The sequence below is a fragment of the Diadema setosum genome, chromosome 20, assembly GCF_964275005.1.
Source record: "Diadema setosum chromosome 20, eeDiaSeto1, whole genome shotgun sequence".
NCBI lineage: Eukaryota > Metazoa > Echinodermata > Echinoidea > Diadematoida > Diadematidae > Diadema > Diadema setosum.
Genome location: NC_092704.1, coordinates 5,018,105 through 5,045,655, shown reverse-complemented (window position 1 = coordinate 5,045,655; position 27,551 = coordinate 5,018,105). Strand labels below are relative to the sequence as shown.

The window sequence follows — 27,551 nt, the reverse complement described above, 5'->3', positions numbered from 1 at the left end:
ATTTCTCTCTTAGCAATGCAATGCATGCAGGATTTTTTCTTGAAACTTAGTGTATGCATGTATCATCCAATACAGATTCTCTTGGAAGTTTCTTGCCAAAAGGTCAAAGGTCAAGTGAAAGTGCTAAATTTCACTTCTTCTTTAAACTTATAAAAGGGTCAAAAGTTGGGTACAAATCCTCAAATCCCAAAATATTTGCACTCTTAGACAGTATAGCCATTCATCCAAATAAACCTAGTTCAAGGAAAGTGAACACTCAATGCATTTGTGACAAACCTGTCATTTTAATATTTTGCCAGTTATGTGAAACTGTCATCACACATTGTCAAGACTGTGCTTTAGACCTATTCAGAGAACCATGCATTATGGTGGAGGCATACCAGTCGCCATAGCGACATTTCTAGTTTGTTTTGTTCAGTTTTGTTTTGTTTTTGTGCTTGTTTGTTTTCTTGGTTTTTGCATAGGATGCTAAGCTGGTTGCCATCAGAGGGTGTTTCTCAAAGTTCTTAAAATTACGAACGACTGAAGAACATGTGGTGATCAGTTTTTGTGCTGAATTATTGAAATGCTAGCTGGTAGGTATAGCACATGAGAACTGATTACCAGTCGTTCTTTAGTCATTTGTAACTTTGAAAACAGGGCAATTCCACAGTAACGGAAGGACATTTAGACAGAATTTTCAGAGTTTAAAAAAGTACTCTAAGAAAAGTTTGATAGATACAGCGTTTCAAACTATAGAGATGTACTACCAGAGCCAAAGACTATAATTTCCACCAAAATTTTTGTCATACCTGCTAAAGAGTAATGAAATATGCATATTAATGAGGTCGGTAACGGAAGGACATCAAAATGGACATGGGTTTTCAGGTAGATAAGTTTTTATCAAAACTCTGTGAAGTTCATGGAGCTATTTTAATCTATTGGTATACAGTTTAATTGCCATAGTTTTAGCTATAATGGAATATATTTGACTTTCAAATATGTTCACTTATTTCTTAATTAGACCACATAATGTCCATGTGTGTTTGGTAACGGAAGGACGGTAACGGAAGGACATGCAGATTGTCTGTGTAAAGTGCATGGGGAAGATGGGTTATAGTTAGTTTTTATTAAACCTCTCTAAGGTTAATAATTTTTCATATGTGGCAGGTATACAGTTTGATCCAAATAGTTATTAAGTTTTACTTTTATGTATTCAACTTTGAACATGTCAACTGGTTTTTTAATTACAGCACATTGTTTTCATTAATGTGTGGTAACGGAAGGACAAAGAGCTTTGTGTGCATACAGTAAAGGATGTTATTTCCAACTTGAATGTTAATCCTTGTAGTCCAATGTGATATTTCTTCTTTCTTTTGCTTAATCCCCCAAATAGCCAACTCTTATGGACCCATTTAAAAAAAAATTGCAAAATCAATCTCAATTCTTTTATTTTTTATTGTTTCTTGAATTTCTTTTAGTATTTCTTTGTTTTTTTCCTTTTGTTGTTTGGTTGTTTTTTCCAAAAAAAATTGTCACAGACCACTTTTCAACCATAGTTAGGCAAATGTCAAGTAATCATTGTGGTTGAAAGAAAAAAATTATCAGATGTTTATGAGTTTTATGAAAGAGCACTATTTCTCATAGAGTTTGTACACAAAATTACAAAATTGAGCCAATTTTGGGTCAACCTGCATTCAGGAAAGAGGTGTGGCTTCATTTTTGATTTGAATTTAGTCAAGGGTACTTAGAGTAGGTTCTGACACACTTGTGTTCTCATCTTAGGGACATTAAATAGCTGAAAACAGACTCTTAGTCCTTTAGTTACCACAACTTTGTCCTTCCGTTACCAGCTTCGGTAACGGAAGGACACTTTTAATTCATTCATAATTATTCAAAGAGGAGGGGTTTCGTGGGTGGATGGGTGCCAAGTTATAGGCCTACCTAAACTTGCTTTGCACTGAAAATTTTATGGTTTTTATATTACTATTTTTGATAAAATATTAAAAAGACCTCTTTTTGTGGTAACGGAAGGACAAAATACAAGGTCCCCTTTAGGAAGTCACTGAAGCGTAACAAATCATGGAAACCGTAAAAATATTAAATGAACTGTTTCTTTCATATTTACTTAATTCTAAATATAACAATTCATAACATTTATTTCTCAAATATTGAATACAGGCCATGCTACATTTGTATTATAATTTATGCATTTTTGAAAATTAATAAGGTTAGTTAAACAATTGAAAATTTGACCCCGAATATGTTATAAAACTAAACATTTTTACTCAAATCCATAAAATTCAAACTTTAAGCTTTCATTTGATACCAAAATTGCGTGTTAAATATGAATTTGAAATTTTAGATGTCATGTCCACTTTGGCGTGGAATTGCCCAACAGCTTTATGAAACATGCCCAGGACAGTGAATACAAAGTGATGTAAAATAACATTGCTTGAAGCTGTCTACTGTTTGCCTGTCTGGTCAAAATATTCTAAATGACATGATTGTGATTGTATCGTCTGATGGTAAATTGGTGTACACTGTACTACATTTCATCAGTTAACATGATCATAGCATCTAAAAGATCATATCAAAATTATGATCATATAAAATCGGCATGTACCTATATGAAATATTTGTTTGTCTTGGGACAAAGAAAACATTTATGCAGTAATCTGCCCCACAAATGGACTTTTGCCTAAAGAAGACCAATGGATGTCAATTTTGAAAGTGTATAGTCTGGTATATTGCCATGATGTAAGTAGAATGATATAGGATATTTAGGGTATTCTTATTCTTTTTCAGTGTACTTCTGTTGGTATTCAACACTAAATTCAACACAAAAAAAAATCTTCTCTAGAATCAGAAGTGATAGAGCTGACTTAATACAATGAGTTAGTACATTGATGAATGTAGTTTCAAGTTTGTTCATGGCGGAATCAGGGTTGCCCCCTTGGGACCCAGGGCGGGGAGGGGAGTAGGGAGGGTCCTAATGGGACCCAAATTGTACATTTTTATATTTTTCTTGAAAATGCCATGATGAATTTTCACCAAACTTGGCAGGTAGCATCCCTAGGGGGACAGAATCTCATTCCCGTCAAATGGGCACCATGCCCCACCTGGGGGCCCCAGGTGGCCTAAATGGTGAATTTTCATCTTTTTCTTGAAAACTCCACAATGAATTTTCACCAAACTTGACAGATAGCATCCCTAGGGGTACAGAATCTCAATTTCACCTGGGGGTCCCCAAGGGGCCCTATCCACCCACCCCCCATCCCCCAGTAAGGATTTTCTCTACAACCAGAAGTGATTGAGCTAAGTTAATACAATGAGTCAGAATATTGATGACTATTAATTGTTTCAAGTTTGTTCATGGCAGATTCAGGGCTGCCTCCCCCCTCCCCCCCCCCCCCCCCGGACCCAAGGGAGTGAGGTGGGATTGGTCCAAATGGTGATGTAAATTGTACATGTCCATCGTTAACCCCTTAATGAATATTCACTAAACTTGACAGGTAGCATGCCAGGGGGTTAAGATCTAAATTTGTTCAACAGGGCACCATGTTTCCCTGTGGGGACCCAAGGGGGCCTAATTCCCCTCCCCCTCCTCACACACACACACACATTAAGATATATTTACAAATCTTCTCTAGAAGTATTGATGACTACATAGTTCCAAGTTTGTTCATTGCCGATCCAGGGGGAACCTAGATTTTCATCTTGCTGAAAACAACATAATGGATTTTCAGCAAACTTGGCAAGTAGCATTCCTATGGGGATAGGATCTCAAAGTGTTTGAATGGACACCATTCTTTCCCTGGGGCCCCCAGGGGGTCCAAACCTCCTAAATTAAGGAATATTTATATAATATTGACTGGCCTCGAGGGAGATACCAGAAAATATTGCCCAAACTGAAAGAATATTGCCCGAGTCCAAGACGAGGGCAATATTCTTTCAGTGCGGGCAATATTTATATGGTATCTCCCTCAAGGCCAGTCAATATCATAATTATTACCTATCCCCTAGGTAAATTAAGAAAATATGTGAATACGGCTATACACTATGATATAGATCAAGCCACATTTGACTACCTGTAGATCATCAACATGTCAAATAATTGAAAAATTGTTCATCAATGTATCATTCAACTCCAACTTCAAATTAAGATACATATGTAGTTGTAACAGGCGAACTTCAAACATCTGAACGCTTTTACACTTTATTGTTACTTGTGTTTAAATTTGGAGAGTTGTAAAACTGATGGTCACTGTGCAATTATTGAGCACAAATGGACTAGTCATTGTTTGACGCGTAGTGCTGCTGTAAGTGGTTGACCTTGTATGAGTTGATTTATCACCGTTCTTCTGCGGCCCGTTTAACCGACACCCAGCGATGTCCTGGAATGTTTTCTTTTCGTGGTCGATCGGAATGTTTACATTTAATGCAGGGTGGTGGGGAGAGAGATTCCACTCTTTTTCTTCCCACCTCCCTGTGTAAAGTGAATGGCGAAAACCGGAAGATTGCACTGTTTGCACACATTGTTTTGTGTACGATACGGCGTGTGTAACCGACACGCAGCGACGTGGCGAAACGAATATTGACTGCTGACCTTTGACCCTGCAAAAAAACAACTGCTGACCTTTAACCCTGCAAAATAACAACTGCAATTGCCTTGCAAAACTACCTTGTTTAGGTAATAATCAATATTCTTTAGAATCAAAGTGATATTGCTTTAAGTCTTTTTTCCCCAAACTGCATAATCCAACATTCTATAAAGTACAGGGTACTTGGCAGGTATTTTTACCAGTGTGATGGGATATGCAAATGGACATCAGCTCTCAAAGCTACCCCCACAAGTTTCTAATGTTGTCAGGTAAGAGTCTGCAAGAATGCATGAAAGGTGAACTTGCGATACTCAGGTGAGCGCGAGACCCCCAGGTCTCTTGTTCATTTTGTGATGGACGGTCATATATGTTTTATATATATATACACATATATTGTTAAACTCAAATACTTTGTGTGATATTTGTGACAAATGTTGCCTTAAATTGTATGACTCCTTTGAAATACACGAGTAGATGATGCTCTGGACACCGGAGTCCAAGGTGGAGCTGATGCTGAGAAAAGTTTGGCATCAGAGGCATCCAGTCAGACACAGTCTGTACCTGGGAAACTTGGACCACTGGCCAAGGTCCTAAGTATGTGTGCCAGAACAGACACTTCGATGGAATACAACTCAGGGTCTCGTGAGAACTCATGCTTGACAAGCAGCGAAGAGTGCCATGTTTGTGGAGGCCACTTATTCAATCATGCTCAACCCATGCAACTACATGAGAAGGGAAAAATATTGCAGTGCAAGTGATGTTCAAAAGACTTCGGGACAAAGTGGGACCTGAACAAGCATGCGAGAATAGTACATCCTGAAGAATTACAACTACATTTTGGGCAATCCATTTACAAGTATGAAATGTCTTCAAAGACCTTTTTCAAGGAATGGGATCTTAACAAGCACAATGAGCTGCACCCACAAGAAACCCTTGCCTGGAGAAATGTGTTGAAGTGCAAGTGTAGTTCCAGGTGCTCTCCACATGGCTGGAATCTGGAAACACATAGGAAGATTCAAGTTCTCATACAAGATTATGTACATGCTCCTAGAAAAGATGAAGTACAGAATGGTGTTTATGTACATGCTCCTAGAAAAGATGAAGAACAGAATGGTGTGCCAGAGCAGTTTCCAAAACCCTCTGTCTGCCACATTTGCCGGAAGTTATGTGGAACACCTTATAGACTCAAGAAACACATGCTCATCCACAATGAAGAAGGGCATGCGCCGAATCTTGCAACTCGAGAGTTCTCGAAGGAAAGAAAGGTCTTGATTTTATTCTCCTTTTGACCTATTGTATGTGTATGGATTTAACATTGAGCATTAAAAGTATACCCCAACTGCTAACAAACGAATGCAGCAAAGACTGCAGCAATGTTAAATCAGCAGATATTGAGGATATTTTTTTGTAAGCCCTTCATATAAATGTTTGAAGTTTCACTGCCAAAATCACTGGATTTGTCATGGTAACAGCATATTTTGAATAGAATTAAAGAATACTGCGGATTCAGTTACGTAACTCCCTCAGTATATGAGCATTTGGCTTTGAATTTGGCATGGATATGTGACCACCGTAGTAGAAAGATGTGCAAACTTGTGCCGGCAGCACAGAAATGCTGTTAATGGGAGGTTTGTTCGAAAGCGCTAACAAGTCACTAGCAAATCAGCCACTAACCACGTGATTACAATGACTGCACAGAAAGAGCTGTAAGAGCACTGCTATAATAGACACTTGCGCTGTTACAGCACTGTCAGTAGATTTGAGCCAGGGAATTAGGCAAAATCTGTACGAGTTTGATCTATTTATAGATTGATGCATCTTGTTGATGCAGCTTTAGCACTAGGCAGCACATTGTTGTCTTCGTGAGTGACATGTATTCATATCTTTACACACTCAGTCTGATATCATCTGTTTATCGTCGCCGCCTTCAGAGCATGGCTGGTGCCACATTTTCAGAAGTATGGGGGAAGGGTCCAATTTCCGGGTTTCATGAGCTAACAAGAAAAACAAACAAAAAATACAAACAAAACAAAAAGGCCGTCAGTGCAACATCGGCTCCACTTAAAAAAAAAAAAAGATCTTCAGCGTATCTTTCTCATTCCACCACTTTGGCTGACAAGTAAAAAAAAAAAAACAAACAAAAAATGAACAAATAAAACAAAAGAAAAGTCTTCACGCAAAAGAAAAAACAAGGAAAACAATGGCCTTACTACGCTCAATGGTTTCATTCCCTCTATTTTTTTTTTTTTGTTTTTGTGCCACCTCCAGGGTTTAACAAAGAAGTGGGTGGGGAGGGAAGCAAAGAGGTGACTACATACATGTAAGCTCCTATGTAAGGGTTCAAAAAAGTGGGGGGTTGAGCCCCGAGGGCCCCCCCCCCCCCAAGGTTCCACCGGCCCTGTAGAGCTGTATTTGAATTGTAATGCCGTAGAATAAAGCGAAGAGAGTTTGGATTGGTTTGGTTTGGTTTTATTTCTGCATTTTGTTTCTCCAGATAAAACAACATGTGAGAACAAAGTGATAGAGAGTATGCAAAAGGAGATTAAATATACAAATCAATAAAAAAATGTCAAGTTCATAACATCAATCTCTAATAACATAAATCAAAGCAACATGTAGAGACATACTGTATTCATATGTGAAAAAAAAAGAAATTAATAGAAGGGACTGTTACCATAAGCAGAGCTTGACATAGATAAGTCTTGTGTTGTATACAAATGGTACAACACCAAAAGACCTACACACATACACAAAAAATGCGTAATCGTACCATATACCAACGTTCCCTCCCCCCCCCCCCCTCAAAAAAATAGTTCGAGTTCTAGACTACACTGACGAAAAATGAATGTTATACGGAGTAGGCCTATTACCAGTACAGATGTACTGTGTATAGTTTTATAAAGCACAATGCCATATTGTCAGTAAAACATTATGCAATGATAATGCACAGATGGTTAGCCATTCATTCAAATGAAATCCAGTTCAAGGAAAATAAACACTCGACACATTTGTGACAAACATGATTTTATTTTTTAGCCAGTTTGTGAAACTGTTAACTTACTTTGTCAAGACATACTTGTACTCTAAACCTACACTGGGAGAACCATGCATTATGGCGGAGGCAGCCAATTGCCATGGCGGAGGCAGCCAATTGCCATAGCGACATTTCTAGTTACATTATAAAAGAGACTCGTATACTTGCCAATGATAATTTCAATCATCATTGACTTTAACGTGTATGGTGGCCTATTACTCTATTAAAGGACAAGTCCACCAACAAACGTGGATTGAGTGAATGCAGCAATATTAGTAAAACACTGTCATAAGTAAAGTTTGGGGGAAATCATTTTTAAAGTTATGAAATTTTGAAGTTTCTGTGCAGCCACTGCTGGATGAGAAAACTGCTACAGTGTATGATATGCATAGAACGATATAAGGAAAATATAAAAAGAATTTCACGAAACATTTGCACATTTCTTTGGCCACTGACGTATATGTTAAGGGTAATGCCTAATATCATTCCCCCTACCTTCTGGCAGAGGCAAGTCAAGTGCTCTTTTGTGATGCGAGAAAAGTGAAAATATGTCAAACTGTCTTTATATGTTTGTTATTATCGTTCTACACATGTGACATCACAAGCTGCAGTATTTTCATCCAGCAGTGACTGTTAGAGCACAAACTTCCAAAATTCATAACTTCTGAACAAATTGCTCGATTTTCCTCAAACTCCAACTGTATGATGGATTCTCTTGCTGCATTCACTCAATCTGCATGTCTATGAAGATGGACTTAAAAGTTACATTGATTGTACTTGGAATACAATCCGGTACATGGCATGGGTACCTACATGTGTCTGTCCAGTGCAAGATCTCATGATTCCAAGTTAACATGACAGTACAGTTTCGTGGGGATAGTTAACAGCCTGACACTGTACAGTCATGCTAACTTGAAAACATTGAACTGCACATTACTTGAATATGAGACCAATCTGAAGCAAATAATTTTCACACAATATATAATGTACTCTTAACCCTAACTAGGCCGGGGGAGGGGGTAGGGCTCCGAGCCCCTCGGATCCCCCCCCCCCCTCGATGTTCCGCGTGATATCTTGCCCAGCCTAGTTGGGGTTAAATGAATCCCACAAGGATTGGAGCAATCATCCCCCAGCATTTCTATTGATTCCCACTGATTGGATACTAGCCATCCCCTTTAAATAGAATATGTACATGTAGTTGGAGCTGTTTGCCTCATGACAATAGACATCATGAATGTTGTGACTATTATAATACTGAGGTAGAAGTTGCAAAATCAGATACTTTTAGAGATTTTTCAGGGTAAAAAAAAAAATGTTTCAAAAACTTCTTTTTTTTCTGGTCTCATGCATTATGACAAAGATTTTCTTTTAATTTCTGAAATATGAATGTCATGGTAATTTTTTCATTTTTCTCCTTTTTTTTTTACATGATTATACTTCTCCTAGATGACCATCACCATGATGAAGTTTAGTATAATCAGAGGCCATTTACACTATTTTTCAGGCCACAAAGGCCTCTGAAATGTCCCATATATAACGTGTGTTATCTTTGACTTGCCGTCTGACAGAATTGGCCCTCAACTAATTTATGTCTGACAACTTTTTGTTGGTTTTGTAGTGCAGGGTCACTAAAATACAAGGTTTTCCACACAATCCTGCACAAAGAATCTTGATGCACACAATATTTGGTTGTTTTACTGCCTTTTCCTGGTGATATGTCAGATCATGCTACTCATTCTTGTATTTTGAAATCTTTCTTAAAAAGATGAAAACCATGAATGTGATAACACTGATTATGGTGTTAGGGAGGGAACCATTGTTGCTTGATAATGCAATACAACTAGTTTTATGTCATTTTGTTATTTCAACAGGTGAAACAAAGAACCCTGTTCTGAATGGTGATGAGGATTCTGTGTCGCGGACAAGCACTCTTAATCAAAATGGAATTCAGAGAGACTATTATGAAGCAGGATCCGACCAACATTGCAACTCTGCACGTGTTGCAAGTAATGCAAAGTGCCTGGCAATTGCAGGGGTGATGAATGACACACCATCAGTGGACAGTGAGAAGACTAATACAGCCCCATCAGTTTCAACAGGGCAAGATGTACCAGCAGAGGATAAGGAGGGGCTGGTTTTCCTAGCACTTGGTCTTAGAGGAGAAAGGCTTACACACGCTGCAGACCCCCAAGAAAAAAATCTTACCAGCCATATATCAAGTGATGCCTACAACCCAGATTCCTTCAGTGAGACTTTAGGGGCACCCCATCATGTGTCACAGAAGAGGATGAAATTGCACAAACACCAAGGCAAGCTGAAGTCAAAGGGACCCAAGCACATTGCTGCTAGAAAACAGTGCAAAGTGTGCGAGAAATCCATATCAAAGAAAAATATGCATCACCACTTGAAGGTGCACACAGGTGAGAAGCCATTCCGATGTAAAGTTTGTTCAAGGTGCTTCTCACGAAGTGGACACCTCAAACGACATATGTTTGTACACGATCCCAAGCGAGCATATGATACCTGTAACCAAGATTTCTTTAGCTTGACTATGAGGGCAATCTATCATGATGTATCCCAAGAGAGGATGAAATACGAACACCAAAGCAAGCCCCAATTAAAGGGACACATGCACTCATTTCTAAGAGAGCAGTGCAAAGTGTGCGGGAAATCTGTATTAAAGCACTATATGAGGGTCCACATGAGGGTGCACACAGGGGAGAAGCCATTCCGCTGCAAAGTTTGTTCAAAGTGCTTCTCACAGAAAGGGTCCCTCAAACGGCACATGTTTTTGCTTGGTCACATGCACACATGTGATACAACTAACCCAAATTCGTTTAGTGAGACAGTGAGGGCAACCTCTCTTGATATGTCTTTGCTTTGTCCCAAGCACAAATATGATAATGCTAACCCAGATTCTTTTACTGAGATTATGAGCACAAGCTCTCTTAATGTGTCAAAGAAGTGGATGGATTCATATGAAAACCAAAGGAAGCCCCAATCAAAGAGACGAAAGCAAAAGCAGTGCAACGTGTGCGGGAAATCCATATTTCAGCACAATATGAAAGCCCACATGAGGGTGCACACGGGGGAGAAGCCATTCTGCTGTAAATTTTGTTCAAAGTGCTTCTCACGGAATACACACCTCAAACGGCATATGTCTTTGCATGGTCCCAAGCATACATATGATAATGCTAACCCAGATTCTTTTACTGAGATTATGAGCACAAGCTCTCTTAATGTGTCAAAGAAGTGGATGGATTCATATGAAAACCAAAGGAAGCCCCAATCAAAGAGACGAAAGCAAAAGCAGTGCAACGTGTGCGGGAAATCCATATTTCAGCACAATATGAAAGCCCACATGAGGGTGCACACGGGGGAGAAGCCATTCTGCTGTAAAGTTTGTTCAAAGTGCTTCTCACGGAATACACACCTCAAACGGCATATGTCTTTGCATGGTCCCAAGCATACATATGATAATGCTAACCCAGCTTTGTTTAGTGAGACTATAAGCACAACCTCTCTTGATGTGTCAAAAAAGCAGATGAATTCATTTGAAGAACAAAGCAAGTCCCAATTGAGGAGACGCAAACAACAGCAGTGCAAAGTGTGCGGGAAATCCATATTTAAGCAGCATATGAAGGTCCACATGAGAGTGCACACGGGGGAAAAGCCATTCCGCTGTAAAGTTTGTTCAAAGTGCTTTGCAAGAAAGAACTCCCTCAAACGGCACATGTTTTTGCTCCATGGTCCCAAGCACACATATAATACGGCTAACGCAGATTCGTTTAGTGAGACTGTAAGGGCAACCTATCCTGATGTGTCAAAGAGGATGAAATCACATGAATACAAGAGTGAGCTGGAGTGGGAGGGATCCAAACACTCTTCTGTGAAAAGAGAGCAGTGCAAAGTGTGTGGGAAATCAATATTAAGCAATATGAGGATCCACATGAGGGTGCACACGGGGGAGAAGCCATTCCGCTGCAAAGTTTGTTCAAAGTGCTTCACACAGAGTGGGTCCCTGAAACGGCACATGTCTTTGCACGGTCACATGCACACATGTGCTATGACTAAACTAAATTCGTTTAGTGAGACAGTGAGGGCAACCCCTCTTGATGTGTCACAGAAAAGGATGAAATCACATGAGCACCAAAGAAAGCCCCAATGGCAGAGACACAAGCACCCTTTTGTAAAAAGAGAGCAGTGCAAAGTTTGCGGGAAAGCCACGTTAAAGAAGTATATGAGGATCCACTTGAGGGTGCACACAGGGGAGAAGCCATTCCAATGCAAAGTTTGTTCAAGGCGCTTCTCACAGAAAGGGTCCCTCAAACGGCACATGTCTTTGCTTGGTCACATGCACACATGTGATACAACTAACCCAAATTCGTTTAGTGAGACAGTGAGGGCAACCTCTCTTGATATGTCTTTGCTTTGTCCCAAGCACAAATATGATAATGCTAACCCAGATTCTTTTACTGAGATTATGAGCACAAGCTCTCTTAATGTGTCAAAGAAATGGATGGATTCATATGAAAACCAAAGGAAGCCCCAATCAAAGAGACGAAAGAAAAAGCAGTGCAATGTGTGCGGGAAATCCATATTTCAGCACAATATGAAAGCCCACATGAGGGTGCACACGGGGGAGAAGCCATTCTGCTGTAAAGTTTGTTCAAAGTGCTTCTCACGGAATACACACCTCAAACGGCATATGTCTTTGCATGGTCCCAAGCATACATATGATAATGCTAACCCAGCTTTGTTTAGTGAGACTATAAGCACAACCTCTCTTGATGTGTCAAAAAAGCAGATGAATTCATTTGAAGAACAAAGCAAGTCCCAATTGAGGAGACGCAAACAACAGCAGTGCAAAGTGTGCGGGAAATCCATATTTAAGCAGCATATGAAGGTCCACATGAGAGTGCACACGGGGGGAAAGCCATTCCGCTGTAAAGTTTGTTCAAAGTGCTTTGCAAGAAAGAACTCCCTCAAACGGCACATGTTTTTGCTCCATGGTCCCAAGCACACATATAATACGGCTAACGCAGATTCGTTTAGTGAGACTGTAAGGGCAACCTATCCTGATGTGTCAAAGAGGATGAAATCACATGAATACGAGAGTGAGCTGGAGTGGGAGGGATCCAAACACTCTTCTGTGAAAAGAGAGCAGTGCAAAGTGTGTGGGAAATTAATATTAAGCAATATGAGGATCCACATGAGGGTGCACACGGGGGAGAAGCCATTCCAATGCAAAGTTTGTTCAAGGCGCTTCTCACAGAAGGGGTCCCTCAAACGGCACATGTCTTTGCACGGTCACATGCACACATGTGCTATGACTAAACCAAATTCGTTTAGTGAGACAGTGAGGGCAACCCCTCTTGATGTGTCACAGAAAAGGATGAATTCACATGAGCACCAAAGAAAGCCCCAATGTCAGAGACACAAGCACTCTTTTGTAAAAAGAGAGCAGTGCAAAGTTTGCGGGAAAGCCACGTTAAAGAAGTCTATGAGGATCCACTTGAGGGTGCACACAGGGGAGAAGCCATTCCAATGCAAAGTTTGTTCAAGGCGCTTCTCACAGAAAGGGTCCCTCAAACGGCACATGTCTTTGCTTGGTCACATGCACACATGTGATACAACTAACCCAAATTCGTTTAGTGAGACAGTGAGGGCAACCTCTCTTGATATGTCTTTGCTTTGTCCCAAGCACAAATATGATAATGCTAACCCAGATTCTTTTACTGAGATTATGAGCACAAGCTCTCTTAATGTGTCAAAGAAGTGGATGGATTCATATGAAAACCAAAGGAAGCCCCAATCAAAGAGACGAAAGCAAAAGCAGTGCAATGTGTGCGGGAAATCCATATTTCAGCACAATATGAAAGCCCACATGAGGGTGCACACGGGGGAGAAGCCATTCTGCTGTAAAGTTTGTTCAAAGTGCTTCTCACGGAATACACACCTCAAACGGCATATGTCTTTGCATGGTCCCAAGCATATATATGATAATGCTAACCCAGCTTTGTTTAGTGAGACTATAAGCACAACCTCTCTTGATAGTGTCAAAAAAGCAGATAAATTCATTTGAAGAACAAAGCAAGTCCCAATTGAGGAGACGCAAACAACAGCAGTGCAAAGTGTGCTGGAAATCCATATTTAAGCAGCAAATGAAGGTCCACATGAGAGTGCACACGGGGGAAAAGCCATTCCGCTGTAAAGTTTGTTCAAGGTCCTTCGCAAGAAAGGACTCCCTCAAATGGCATATGTCTTTGCTTGGTCCAAAGCATACATATAACGCTAACCAGTATTGGTTTAGTAAGTCTACAATGAGCACAACCTCTTTTGATGTGTCACAGAAAAGGATGAAATCACATGGACACCATCAAGCCCCAGTCGAAGAAATCCAAGGACTTCATTGTAAGAGAGCAGTGCAAGGTGTGCAGGAAATCCATATATAAGCACCATATGAAGGTCCACATGAGGGTGCATACGGGGGAGAAACCATTCCGCTGTAAAGTTTGTTCAAGGTGCTTCTCACGGAATACACACCTCAAACGCCACATGTCTTTGCATGGTCCCAAGCATACATATAATTCTAACCCACATTTGTTTAGTTAGACTATGAGCACCACCTCTCTTGATGTGTCAAAAAAGCAGAAGAATTCATTTGAAGACCAAAGCAAGTCCCAATTGAGATGCAAACAGCAGTGCAAAGTGTGCGGAAAATCCATATTGCAGCGCAATATGAAGGTCCACGTGAGAGTGCACACAGGGGAGAAGCCATTCCGCTGTAAAGTTTGTTCAAAGTGCTTCTCATGGAATACAAACCTCAAACGGCACATGTGTTTGCATGGTCCCAAGCACACATATGATACGGCTAACCCAGATTCGTTTAGTGAGACTGTGAGGGCAACCTGTCTTGATGTGTCAAAGAAGAGGATGAAATCACATGAACACCAAAGTGAGTCGGAGTGGGAGGGATCCAAGCACTCTTTTGTAAAAAGAGATTAGTGCAAAGTGTGTGGGAAATTAATATTAAAGAAAAATATGATTCACCATTTTTAAGGTGCACACGGGGGAGAAGCCATTCCACTGCAAAGTTTGTTAAAGGTGCTTCACACAGAGTGGGTCCCTCAGTCGCTACATGTCCGTGTACGATCCCAAGCATGGCTACACATCTACCTCAAATCGTGGGTCCACTGTTGCAGGTTCGATGATCACATGAGGAAACAAAGGAGTTTAGCTTACCATCAGCACAAAACAACTGTTCTTCCAACACACACCACACACACACACACACACACAATGGTAATCTTTGGGTGAACTTCATTCTAATCTAATTTTTGTTGCAAGTGAGGGCAATCTTTGAAATAAAAAAATGGGGTTGTTAAGGTTGCTTTAATGTTACCTCTTTTATTCTTCATGTGCCAAGACATGTCTAGCTTGCCAGTGGTGGCATACAATGTATGAGGCTTCTGTCCAGTTAGGCCTGCAAAACTCATTAGTACACAGTTTATATTTCCACATTAAAGTATTGTGGCTGTGGCAGATCAATTTGATATTCCAAGTGTACATGTATAATGACAGCGTAATTATATCTAGAGTTTATGATTGATCATGAAATTAATGATAACTCTGACCCATTTATAACAACTCTGTTTGAATTTTATGTTTGAACGGTATTGATTACATGTATGTAATTAGTATGTCAAAGAATCTGCCTCATCAAATCAACACTTTGATATTCTGACATGAAAATGTTCTTTAGTTCAACTGAGGTGAACGTCGTGCATGGAGAATTCTATGTACATGTATAGTCTGTCCTAGAAGGTTTTGTTATATTGAAATGTAACCATTTTTATATTCTTTTTGCAAGTAATCTTTCACAAAGAACTTTATTACACATTGCAGAGTTGTTTCAGCCATAGTACCCATGTGGTTCTCCCTGTAGAAATATCACATGTCACCAACTCCAGTTGTAAGTAATCTCTTCTTAATAAAGGATAAAAGCCAGAGGTATACTGTATAAACACTGATTATCGTACTGTGGAGAGAACCATTAGCACTTACTGTTAAATGTTGGCATACAAATGTATCTGTACTAGTGATACAAGTTTTGTGTAATTTTGTTATTACATGTACGACTAGAAAACCCTGTTCTGAATGGCATTGAGCATTCTGTCTCTGGAACAAGCAATCCTATATGCAAAGCAAAGTGTCAAGATACTGTGATAAAGCAAAATTTGGGAAATGGGCACAGATGTTCCCCCTTATAACTCCATCCATCCATACAATACACAGTGTCTCACAGTTGCAGGTAAAAGAAATGATAAACCATGAGAAAACTGCCGGTCCTGAGGACTTTGTTATAATAGGAGTCCACTGTACCAACTGAACTAGAAACATGTCGAATGCGTGTCCCCATTCCCAACATCTACGAGACCGTGTGGCTACAAAGAGCACCATGCTTCACGCTCGAATAAACCAGTACCCTTCTTGCTTGGTCAATGTTCGAATATGCCCTGTGAATAGGCTTTGTGGCAGCTATGAAGAGGACTAAGATTAGTTCTTTCAACTTGTTCATGATTCTCTTTTAGATTTCTATAGATCATTTTTTTTTTTAAAGCAAGAATTACACGTTCGGTAAATACATTTTTTTTTCTTTTTTTAATTAATGAACACTTAATTCAGGCATAATACTCGCTGGCAGTTAGGCATATTGTGTCAGTTGCTTAGCAAATGCAGGCCAGATCCTGTGTCTCTCTTTTAGTGACTCAAAGGCAATCCTCCTGAAATGAACACTAAAACCTCCTGACTCTACAAAAAATCCTGGATATTTTTTTTTTCAAAAAGGCTACACAAACCCGATGGTGAGCTGGGGGGGGGGGGGGGGAGACGAGGGGCAAAATATAAGCACCATTCTTTTTTTCAGAGGGATTAATGCATAATAAACAAATTATATGCGATAAAGCTAGCTAAATTTTTTTTTTGGGGGGGGGGGAATTTGACATGAAAATTGACTCTAGACCTGTAAAATATTGAAATGATTGATTAAATTTGACATTTATAATTAAAATAAATAGAATATACAAATTTATTTCCAAAATAAGGGTGGGGGTGAGCAATCCACCTGAAAAAAAATCGAGGGGGCATGCCTCCCCCCCCCCCCCATTCTCCTGGGATTATAAGTCACTCATTGGTCAAGCTTCCAGGGACATATTCGAATTATTAGTATTTAAATCTCGTAGACACACTCACAACTTGCGCAGTTCTAAGGACACTTTTCTCTTACAAATTCCTACATGTAAAACAAAAGTAACACTGGGAGACAGAGCATTTGCCTGTGCAGCTCCCAAACTCTGGAATGATCTACCATTAGAAGTCCGGAAATCCCCAACTGTAGCAGTCTTTAAATCACAGCTCAAAACACATCTTTTCATTTAACTGTTCATTATTATCAAGAATATCAGAAGTTTTTTGCAGCGCAGAAGAATATATGTCTAAAGGTTTTGTGCTTTATAAATTGATATATTGTATTATATATCTATATATATAAGATAAGAAATAAAGAAAACAAAGCAATAGTTTGCTGATCTTAGAATATATACTCAATAATGAACAGAAAGAGTCGTGCAGTCTCCTTTATGAGGGCTGTGATTTGTTTTGGGTTCATCATGTACTAAAAAGGACTTTAAAATACTGGAAAGCACCTAAAATATCAAAGAAATTCCATAAAGATGCAGGAAATCTCAGAATTTAAGAAAATTCCTGGAATTTAATCAGTTCCTTGAAAAATTCTTGAAAAACTCATAAAATCCGGAAATGCCTGAAAATCAGGAGAAGTTGAACGCCTGCTTACTATACACGCACTAAACACTGGACCCTCCTATTTTTATGCCTCTTCCTCGAAGTGGTGCCGGAGTCATGTTGTTTTCAGGTTGTCCGTCCGTGCGTTTGTCTTTCCGTAATAATCAGTTTTGTGGACAATGTAACTAAAAAGCTGTTTGAGGTTTAGTGTGTATATGTTTAAGTGGGCAAAGTTGTGCCTATCAACTTTAGGAGCACATGCTCAGAGTCAAAGGTCAAAAGGTTGAGGTCAAATGCTAAATATTTCACTATTTCCCCCATATCCACACAATGCCTTAAGTATTTTCTTTAAACTTAGTGTATACATGTACTACCAATTCTCCAGAGAGAGTTTCGGATCATGAGGTCATAGGTGAAGGGTCAAAATATTAAACTTTCATGTTTTTCTCCATATCCCACAAATCGTTCATGGTATCTTAATGAAACTTAGTATATGTACATATGTACTGACCGACAGGAATTTGGGGTCATGGTTCTAACGTCGGGGGTCAAGGTCAAAAAATGTCAATTCTTTCCTCAAATTTATGCAATGCCTGCAGAATTTTTCTTGAAACTTGATATATCCATGTACAGTGTATTTCCCAGTAGAGATTCTCTGGGAAGTTTCTTGCCAAAAGGGCAGAGGTCAAAGGTCATGTGAAGTGCTGAATTTCACTTCGCCCTCCATATCTCGGAAGTGACTCAAGTTATCATGAAACTTAGTACATTTTTGTGCATGTTGTACCTTACAGTGATTCTCTTGGGAACTTCAGGGTCATAAAGTCAAAGGTCAAGGGTAAAAGGCCAGATTTAAACGCTAATAGTTTACCACTTAATACTGAAATTACTTTTACTCCATACCTTGAGAATTACTTCAGAATAATCTCATAAAAGGGTTAAAAGTCAAATGAAAATCCCTCAAATTGCCAAATACCTGCACTCTTAGACAATTTAGCCATTCATCAATTAGGCCTAAGCTTAATTTAGTTCAAGGAAAATAAACATTCAACACATTTTTGACAAATCTCATTTTAAAATTTTGCCAGTTATTTGAAACTGTCATCACACATTGTGTCAAGACATTGTACTATAGACATACAAACATATTAGGATATGTATTATTGTTCGTGCAAACTTCTGGTATGCAGAACTTTTTTTTTTTTTTTTTTGCCAGTAAATATTTCATGTATCCATTTTGTATATTCATAAAGTAATTATCAATGCTGAAGATTTGTTCGCAGTGCTGTATAAAGAAAATTGAGATATACCAACAGAATGGTTAGTGACATGCACTGCAGTATGTACCTCAAAAAGTAATGTAATGGAAGAAAAGCTAAAAATGACCATTTCAAATGTTGCATTGTGGGTCAGTACATTATACAGTAAGAAACTTAAGTGAAGTAGCGTTATGAGTAACAGTGAAATACAATGTAATATCTGTGTTGGCATTGTTTTGTTTTCAGCTAAAATCAAGAGAAAGTACTGGTCGTAAAGAAAAAGTTATCAAATTTGAAAGTGGAATTGAGAGTTACAGACTATTTCATCATTTCTGTAATCTCAATTTATTGAAGGCATGTTTTTTTATGCCTCTGCCCGAAGGGTGCCTGAGGCATTATGTTTTCGGGTTGTACGTCTGTATGTCCGTGTGTCCGCATTTGTTTATGCAATAACTTGAGTAATATTGAATGGAGTTTTACCAAACTTGGTCCAGGTGTAAAGTATGATAGGGCAATTACTTCATTTGATTTTTGGTGAAATCGGCTGAGGTCAAAGGTCAATGTCAAATTGTGAAATTGTATCCGTTTATGCGATAACTCTAGACTGGCAGAAGCAGAAGCAAATGTCACCGAACTCTGTGCAAGGATGACATATGGGGCAATTACTTGATTAGTTTTTTTTTTTTTTAATCGGCCAGAGGTCAAAGGTAAAAAGTGAAGGTCAAATCCTAAAATTTATCTGTCTATGCAATTATTTGAGACTGGATGAAGCAAATTTTACCAAACTTGGTCAAAGGAAGACATTTGAAGGGGTAATTAGTTTTTGAATGAAATCGGCAAGAGGTCAAGGTCAAAAGTTCGAGGCCAAATGCTTAATATTTCACTATTTTCCCCATATCTATGCAATTCCAGAAGGTATTTTCTTGAAACTTGAAAATGAAGATTGAAGTTTCAGGTCATGAGTTCAAGCTCAAAAGGTCAAAGGTCAGGTGAAAACATTAAAATTTCACTTTCTCCAGGAATGGTTCAAGGTAGCTTCATGGAACTTTGTACATAATATACATGTACTGACTGGCAGGGATTACCAAGGGAATTTAGGTGTCATGGGTCAAAGGTCAAGGTCAACTCCTCAAAATGTCACTATTTACCTAGGAGAACCATGCATTATGGCAGAGGCATACTAGTCGCCATAGTGACATTTTTAGTTTTTAACTATCATGTGTCAAACGATAAGGTGATGTTGGTTTGTCTCTGTCATTACATTTACAGTGGTAAATGATTTTTTTTCTTGATAAACTAGGTAAACATTCAAAGTAATAAAGTGCATTCCCATTGTGTTACATGTTGCAGTGATTTTAGATCCGACGAGCATCTAACAATATTTGTGTCAAAGACAGATTTGTTCTCTTATTTTGTTGATTTTAGATCATGAGCATCTAACAATATTGGTTTCATTAACAGGTCTTTTTTCTGTTATTTTTGTTTTGTTTTTTCGTGATAAACTAGGTAAACATTCAAAGAAATAAAGTGCATTCACATTGTGTTACATGGTGCAGTGATTTTAGATCATGAGCATCTAACAATATGTGTGTCATTGACAGATTTTTTCTGTAATTTTTGTTGTTTATCATTAATTTCTAGTGTTATCATCCCAAAAGTCAAACCATCTCGAAAACTTCAGTGTTTGTTGATTAGACGTGGTGTTATCATGATTAATGTACCTTTTCCAAAATTTGGATGGTCAGTATTTCGATGTCACATTGTAAATCTCTTTGTATGACTTGCTTGTAACTTTCATGCAGCTTGGTTATAAGAATATCAGACAATGATGACCATTCTGCTTATACGTTGCAATCACCCAGACTTTAATCTTGATGTCACATTGTCACATACCGTTTCATTCTAACTTGATTGCTATACAACTGTGCTGCGTGCGCATGTGTCTTCATGCTGAAATTAATCACGCAATCCTCAAGGAGCTACCAGAACTACATGACTAATGAGGACAGGCTGAGAATGGAAATTACAGTTTATACAGAAAAGTGTATTTCTGGCAATATCAAATGTATTGATGCTTTCATTGTTTCTCTAAATTTTATGTTTGAAATGAAGAGATGTAGTGAGAGAGAGAGGGGGGAGACGTGGCTGTGTGTGTTTGTGTGTGTGCAATAACTGCATGCATGAATGCAAAAGATCGAGAAAGAGAGGTACGCATGAGAAAAGAGGGTGACAGCAGAAGAGTGTATGGCAGTATGTGAGGAAATACAAGAATACATGTATTATACTCAGTATCTTATGATCATCAACATAATATGTTTCATACACTTCAAGATTACTACATTAATTTCTGAACATTAGCATTTTTCAGAGGTAAGACAAAATTTACATTACCCCATTAATTCCCACTTACCAAGTGACAAATGGTTTGCAAAAGTGTCCCAGCAAGTGAAAACATTCAAGTAAAACAAGAAAATTAATGTTCTTTTTTAGTCCAATGTATGTGCATTTAAGTCCATACACTTTTTGTTGCAATACTGTATGCACCATATTTCCTTCACAGCAGAAAGAGTAATCGAAGACACAGGCAATTGCCCTGGTGTACAATTTTTATCTCAAGATGGCGCTAACCGTAATTATGAAATATTCATAATCATGCAGGTATACAATGTGCAGGGCTATTTAGTTACAGTCCATTTTGAGAAAGCTTTTGACACCGTCTCACACTCTTACATGAAATTATTAATGACAACATATGGTTTTGGTCCATATTTCTGTAGATGGATAGAAGTATTATACAATAATGCAATTAGTTGTGTTATGAATGGAGGCTTCTCCACGGGATACTTCGAAATAGGCAGGGGAGTAAGGCAAGGGAATCCCTTGTCTCCATACCTTTTTTTCTTGATTATAGAAACACTAGCATTGTTTATTCGGAATGAAAAAGATTTAAAGGGTATTTTGATTGGTGATATGGAGACAAAGATAATAATGTATGCAGACGATTGTTCAATTTTTGTGAAAGAAAAACGTGATATAGAAAGATTAGATAATTGGATTCTTTTTATTACATATCAGGATTAAAAATAAATAGGGATAAGACATATATTATGAAACTGGGGTCTTCTAGTCAGATTAATGATCACCTGACCGGAATAACGCTGGGCAAATTGGTTCAAACAGTTAGAGTGTTAGGAATATATTTTTATTTAGATATTAATGTTAAAGAAATGAATTATAAAGAAATTTTGAGTAAAATAAAAAGATTGTTGGGATGGTGGAAGCAAAGGGATTTGACCCTCTTTGGGAAAATTCAACTGGTTAAAGTATTTGCTATATCTAAACTATTATACGTTTCTTCAATAATGTCGGTACCTCGATGGGTTTTCAGAGAGGTGGAAACGATTTGTTTTAATTTTATTTGGAATGATCGAGACAAAATAAGGAGAAACTTAACTGTATATGAATTATGATAATGGGGGAATGAAAATGCTGAATTTTAGGTACATGGTGTATGCCCAGCGCGTAATGTGCATTAAGAGACTTTTTAGAGGTGATAAGAATATGAAGTGGAAACAGTTTTTTGAATATGTATTTAAGAAAGTGGGAGATTAATTTTTCATTGTAATTATGATCCCCGGTTATTAAACATTAAAGCGCCGAATTAGTATTTAGAATTTATAGATATTTGGAATTATTTTAAAGGAGAGAATGTTATTGTTAAAGAAACGCACAATGAAAATCAAATGATTTTTAATAACACTTTTATTCCAGGAAGGAATTTTTCTTTTAATGAAAAATTATTTAACGCTAATGTTTTTCAAGTTAAACACGTTATTGACGCTGGTGGAAAAAATTAGATCAGGGGCGCATTTTATTAGAAGGGGTTTAAATGTAGACGATTTAATTTCTCTTTATGAATTGTACAATAAATTTTCAGCAGAGTGGAAGGTGGCGAGAATAGGTAATGTGAGGGATCATATTTTGAATGATAACCCTGCTGATGTTTTTTTGTCCCCGCCGAACGAGTTCGAGCAGGGGACTATGAAACGGGCTCCGTACGTGTGTGTGTGTCCGTCCGTCCGTGTGTCCGTGTGTGCGTCCGTGTGTGATCAAAATCTTCAATTTGCTACTTCTCTGTCATTTATGAGCCAATTTTAATTCTGTTAGCACTACAAGGGAGCTTTGAAACTTCTACACAGAATTTCAGTCGTGACCTTTGACCTTGACCTTTGACCTATATTGTACATTTTGCTACAAAATGCTACTCCTTCGCCATTTCTAACCCGATTTCGATTCCGTTTGCTTTATATGATGGCACTAGGTGAGGGCTTCAAAAGTTCTACACAGAATTTTGACCTTTGACTTCTTTGACCTTTGACCTTGATTTTTGACCTATATTGTACATTTTGCTACAAAATGCTACTCCTTCGCCATTTCTAACCCGATTTCGATTCCGTTTGCTTTATGTGATGGCACTAGGTGAGGGCTTCAAAACTTCTACACAGAATTTTGACCTTTGACCTTGATTTTTGACCTATATTGTACATTTTGCTACAAAATGCTACTCCTTCGCCATTTCTAACCCAATTTCGATTCCGTTTGCTTTATGTGATGGCACTAGGTGAGGGCTTCAAAACTTCTACACAGAATTTTGACCTTTGACCTTGATTTTTGACCTGTATTGTACATTGGCTACAAAATGCTACTCCTTCGCCATTTCTAACCCGATTTCGATTCCGTTTGCTTTATGTGATGGCACTAGGTGAGGGCTTCAAAACTTCTACACAGAATTTTGACCTTTGCCTTCTTTGACCTTTGACCTTGATTTTTGACCTGTATTGTACATTGGCTACAAAATGCTACTCCTTCACCATTTCTAACCCGATTTCGATTCCGTTTGCTTTATGTGATGGCACTAGGTGAGGGCTTCAAAAGTTCTACACAGAATTTTGACCTTTGCCTTCTTTGACCTTTGACCTTGATTTTTGACCTGTATTGTACATTGGCTACAAAATGCTACTCCTTCGCCATTTCTAACCCGATTTCGATTCCGTTTGCTTTATGTGATGGCACTAGGTGAGGGCTTCAAAACTTTACACAGAATTTTGACCTTTGACATCTTTGACCTTTGACCTTGATTTTTGACCTGTATTGCACATTTTGCTACAAAATGCTACTTCCGGCGGGGACATATATTACGCACCGCGTAATTTCTACTTTTCCTTGTTGAAATTAGTCTTAATATTTACAAAAAAGTGTACCCCTTAGTGTCAGTATCTTCAAAAATGATTTACAATATTTTTATTGGTACAATTGAAGATTCTTTCCTTTCCAAACATCCAGAAGTATTAGCTTTAAACATGGATAGATCGGCAACTGCAGTTTGTTTCTCTATTCCTAGAATTTCAACACTAGACTGGAAGCTGAGAGAATTCCAATATAAGCTTCTGCACAATGTTATTTTTTGTAATGATAAACTTCACCAGTTTGGAATAACCATTCAAATCTGTGCTCCTTTTGTAGGGAAGAGGTCGAAACATATTATCATATATTTTATGACTGTCCTTTAGTTTATCGAATATGGAACGAGGTAGGAAATAAATTAAAAATTCCTCAGTTTATTAATATGAATTGGCTGGATGTTTTACTTGGATTCAGGGAAAATATCAAACTCATTTGCCTTGTTGAATCATGTGTTAATTTTGATTAAGCATATGATTTATACTAATCGTAAAATTGGAAGGGTTCCAACCTGTGAAGAAATATGTAGGGCAATCGTCACCTCGAAACAGTCTGAACATGAAAAAGCAACATTAAAGGATAAATTGACATTACACTACGCGAAATGGGAAAATTATACTTCATGAAATACCGGGTTTAACTATTGCATCTTGTTAAGATATATTTTTTTTTTGTATCTACCTCAGTCAATCTATTTAGAATGATTTGAATATCCTGTGTTTTCAGCTTTGCCCTCTCCACTTGTTTATTTTCCCTGATCCTCATACCATTAAAACTTAATCAACTGGCTATGAATCTCCACTTGCATATGACCCAGAGAGATATTAGTCTTTATGATGTTCATAATTGGTGAATACAGGGGCCGCAGAACGTTTTTCAGTGTGGGGGGGGGGGGGGGGCTGCGGGACCGGGGGGACCGGGGTAGGCAAGGTCAAGACCCCCCCCCCCCCCCCCCCCTCCGGCTTAGACGGGAAGAATCTAAGGGCGGAATCTTTGGGAATAGAAATTCATGAGTGTTGTGATTTTTTTCCGATTTTTTTTTTCGTTATTATTTTTTTTTTTTTAACGAACCAAAAGTGGGGGGGGGGGGGGGCTGCATGCAGCCCCCCCCCCCCCGCTTCCGCGGCCCCTGGAATAGAATACATTTTAAAGATTTTGTAAGTCCATCACCTCTCACGTTTTTTTTTATTTGTTTTAGATAAAATCTTTATTCAGAATGGTGACTGAATCATGTCAAATGTGTACAAATTTATGTATGTTTTATCTATATTTTGCACACAACCTTTTGTTGTCCGTTAAACAGTGTATTATAGTTATATTTTGTGTCATTACAATGTAACAATTTCATTTGATTGGTCTGAATAAAGGATATAAAAAGCGTCCAAAAAAGTATGATGACTCAGAATTGCACACTTTTTCGACTTGACGAGTTTGTGTTGTTGTTAATCAAAACAAATCTCTATATTTGTGCAATATCTCACTAAGTTGGCACATGATGGTCACAGAAAACAAAAATTAGAGCAATTTTTCATGTATGCATCTCGGCCTATTGTGCGGAAAATACTCCACATAGACAGTTTTAGACCAGACTCAAAAAATGGAAGGGCAAAAAAAAAAAAAAAATGCCACATGCAGAAAAGTGAAGTCTTATTTGCGAAATATCTATAAAATGTAGGCAACAATACTGGTTTTTTTTTTTTTTAACTTCGCTTTGTTGTTATACAGTGTACATCATGTAATTATATTCAACAGTGTTTGCGATCATGCATTCTTTTTATTTGTAGAAAACATAAAACCGTTCGAATTTTGAGATTTCCCCAGAGGTTCATGGTCTGCCTCTAGAAGGGAGGCAAGAACTGATGCAGTCAAAAGACATGGTTAGGCTCCTTGAAATAGAAATCGATGACCCGAGAAGGACTGGGCGGGATTTCAATATTATAGACAGGGCAGAGCCAGGCAAAAACTGCCTTTTTTACAGTCAAGGTTTTCTCACTTGATTCTGGTACTTTAGACCATACTTAACAAAATAAGCTTCTGCGCCATCTTGAAATCTCTCCCAAATCCAAGATGGCCGCCAAATATCCAAAATGGCCGCCAGAGGACCTAAACAGTGCCTTCTGTGGTTAAGATTTGTCTGGAGATGGGTTTTTTTTTTTTTTTTACTCTATTTGATGATAAATGGTAAGAGGAATAAGATTTAGTGAATTAGAATTCAAATCAGTTTCTTTTTTATTGCGAAAATCCAACATGGCCACCAGACGCAGCTGCCGAAATTAATGAATGTCATAATAACCGGAGGGCCAAACCCTAAAAACTTGCTTACTTAACAAGTGAGTTCCACTCTCTCTACAAACTAAGTAGACCATGCTTATTTTCAAATTTTTATTGTAAAAAACAACATTCCACTGGTCTACCTCAAAAAATTTGTTGGGAAAGCCTCCAAATCCAAAATGGCGTCCAAGATGGCCGCCATATTTACTGAATTTGCTATTTGAAAGATAGAATTTGATAGAAACATCAGATTTCAACAAATGTGATGTCATATGAAAGAATAAAATTTCCTACAAGTTGATACCATTTTTGTGGGCGATTGTGATAATTGAATTGAGATATAATATTTGGAGAAAATTAGGGGTCAGTACCATTTGCGGTTCAGGAGTTATAATGTCTCAAACTTGAAAACTCACTATGTAAAAATTTCCACTTTAGCTGTGACAAGACCTTGTTGGTCGTACAGAGAGTCTGCACGCGCCAAGACTACTACACGTACCACTGGCACTGACGCTTGCAGCAGTGCCAGTGGTGCATGTAGTAGTCTTGGTGCGCGCAGACTTTTTTGACAAACAAGAGTTTGTGCCTGCAAACTAACTTTTCATACCAAGTGGTAGCTCAGGTGACGCTGATCGTTATTATTTCAAAGTAGATTGTTCTGATATGTTTTTATGCATCCGCCAACGAAGTGGCCGGAGGCACTATGTTTTCGGGTCGTTCGTCCGTCCGTCCATACGTACGTCCGGACGTCCGTCCCCTTTTGTTTTTGTCGATATCTCAAGAACCGTGTTGTGGTTTTACATCAAACTTGGTATGAGGGTATATCCTGGGGGATAATCCTTTGTTTGGATTTTAGGGTCATGGGGTCTAAGGTCAAAGGTCACAGGTTATTTTGTGAAAAAAAAAAGGTTGAAATTTCATGTTTTTCTCCATATCTCGCAAATGGTTAAAGGTATCTTCATGGAACTTGGTATATATATGCTTGTACCGATGGGCAGTGATTATCTAGGAAAGTTGGGGGTCAAAGGTCAAGGTAAACTCCTCAAAATATCACTACTTATATTTATGCAATGCCTGAAGGTTCGTTTTTTTAACTTGATGTATGCATGTATTACCAAATATATATTCTGTGGGAAGTTTTTGCCAAAAGGTCAAAAGTCAAAAGGTCAAGGGTCAAGTGAAAGTGCTTAATTGCACTTTTTCCTCCATATCTCGAAAGTAACTCAAGGTATCATCATGAAACTTAATATCTATGCATGTTCTATTAGACCTGACAGTGATTCTCTTTGGAACTGGGAGGTCAAAGGTCAAAGGCCAGGTTTAGATAATGCTATTTTACCATTTGATACTGAAATTATACTT

At 38.3% G+C, this 27,551-nt stretch overlaps 2 pseudogenes; both read left to right on the top strand.

The window, feature by feature from the left end:
• Positions 1 to 3,092: 3,092 nt before the first annotated feature.
• LOC140244032 (uncharacterized) lies at positions 3,093 to 8,147 on the top strand (annotated as a pseudogene).
• A 1,508-nt stretch (positions 8,148 to 9,655) lies between these two features.
• LOC140244031 (zinc finger protein 711-like) lies at positions 9,656 to 14,839 on the top strand (annotated as a pseudogene).
• Positions 14,840 to 27,551: the final 12,712 nt, after the last annotated feature.